Consider the following 2,435-nt stretch of genomic DNA (forward strand, 5'->3'; position numbering starts at 1 on the left):
AAAAAAAAATGACGTGCATCAAGGTCCTATTATGTTTAATGTATGTACCAAATTTGAATGAAATCCGTCCATGCATAACTGAGATCCGGGTCCGGAATGGTGAAAATGTGCGATTTCAATGCATTTTCGACCTTAAAGCGGCCGCCATTTGGCTATCGTTAATGAGATCATGAAACAAATGCACATACATATTTGTGACATGATGTACCTTGTGTGTGTGAAGTTTGAACTCGATCAATCCAAGCATGTCTCAGATACGGATCCAGAACTGAATTCTTTAAAACAAAATGGCCGCCAGTTGGCTATTTCGAACCCGATCCAAAAAAAAAAAAGACGTGCATCAAGGTCCTATTATGTTTAATGTATGTACCAAATTTAAACAAAATCTGTCCATGCATAACTGAGATCCGGGTCCGGAATGGTGAAAATGTGCGATTTTGATGCATTTTCGGCCTTAAAATGGCCGCTATTCGGCTATCGTTAATCGGATCATGAAAAAAATGCATGTGCATATGTCCCATATAATGTGTGATGTATGAGTGAAGTTTGAACTTAATCGGTCCATGCATGTTCGAGATACAGGTGATCACGGACGCACGGACGCACGAATGCACGGACGCACGGACGGACGGACGCACACAGGGCAAACCATAAGTCCCCGTTTTCGGACTACGTCCGAACGGGGACTAATTAATTATGCAAATTAATATATACTGATATTACCCTAAAAACTATCAGGTCTGTGCAGTGTCCTATGACATCTATGTACCAAATTTCATTGAAATGTGATGATTACTACTTGAAATATCAAAAGCTGAAAACTAATTAATTATGCTAATTAGATAATTAATATGTACTCTTATTACCCTAAAAACTATCAGGTCTGTGCAGTGTCCTATGACATCTATGTACCAAGTGTCATTGAAATGTGATGATTACTACTTGAAATATCAAAACTGAAAATTAATTAATTATGCAAATTAGCTAATTAATATATACTGATATTACCGTAAAAACTATCAGGTTTGTGCAGTGTCCTATGACATCTATGTACCAAGTTTTATTGAAATGTGATGATTAGTACTTGAGATATCAGTGGAAAAGCCGTAAATTGATTAATCATTATGCCAAGTTTCATCAAAATCCAATGAGTGGTTCTTTAGATATCAGTGGAACAGTCATGGAACAGCTAAAAATCAGCTAATTATCATGCAAATTAGTTAATTAATATGCATGTTTTTTACCAAAACCTAATCAAATCTGCGCATTGGCCCAGAGCATATATGCACCAAGTTTCATCAAAAACTGATGTATGGTTCTTGAGATATCAGTGGAACACACATACACATACACACACACACACACACACATACACATACAGACACACTAACTGCAAAGACTCCCTTTTTGTGCTTCGCACACGGGAGTCAACAACTTAACTGGAAAGCTGAAGAGTAGGAAAAGCTGCATACAAGATCAGAAAGGTCGCCTGGAAAATAGTCAGAATTACTGCATGAACCTGATGCTCTGTTTCTGCATAGCCTTGAGTGTCACAGAAGGAACTAATCTAATGGAGGTCTATCCAAGGTACACGTATATCAAGTATCAAGTAATTGGAGTAGTGGTTTTCAAGAATATATAGAATTTTTAACCAAAAATGACAAAATTATTTGCTTATAATAGAGAATAGAAGATATCGCCCTGAAATGAATGAATCTGACAGAGGTCCACCAAAGATACCTAGATACTAAGTATCAAAGTAATTGAGGTGGTAGTTTTCAAGAAGGCGAAAATATTATTTTTTACCCAAAATATTAGCTAAAAATGGATTTTATGATATTGTCATGAAATGAACAAATCTGACAGATCAAACCAAGGTACGTACGCACCAAGTACCAACAAAATTGAGCTGATAGTTTTCAAGAAGAAGAAGATGGAAATGAGATTGTTGATGGACAGACGACAGTCAGCGACGGACAATCACCTATAATGACAGCAGAGCTAACAAAGTTGTCTGGAATGTCAGAATAGTTACATGATGTATACTTGGATACGATACTCATAATAAGGAGTACATGTACACTATTGTGTAGCAAATTTGTACAAAGTTTTAACGCAATCAATCTGTCTATGCAGCTCTGGGAAGATATGGTACACAAGCAGAACACAATTCCATACTCTGTTGAGGCACAATGATGCAATACATGGAAGGTTTCAGTAAAATTTTCTGATAACTGATGCATTTCAGCAAAATTTGCCAAAATGAAATAAGCTATTCTAAAGTAGCATGCACTACATGAAATATTGAGATTTTTCTATATGCTCAAAGTAAGTAATATTGTAATGAGATTTTTGGTTATATGCACTTCTATTGGAGATGTGCTTCTAATAGAGCAAAAATGGTGCCTATATGAAAATGTATAACCCAACTACGC

This window comes from Saccoglossus kowalevskii, chromosome 8 (genome assembly GCF_978046115.1).
Source record: "Saccoglossus kowalevskii chromosome 8, keSacKowa6.1, whole genome shotgun sequence".
Lineage (NCBI taxonomy): Eukaryota > Metazoa > Hemichordata > Enteropneusta > Harrimaniidae > Saccoglossus > Saccoglossus kowalevskii.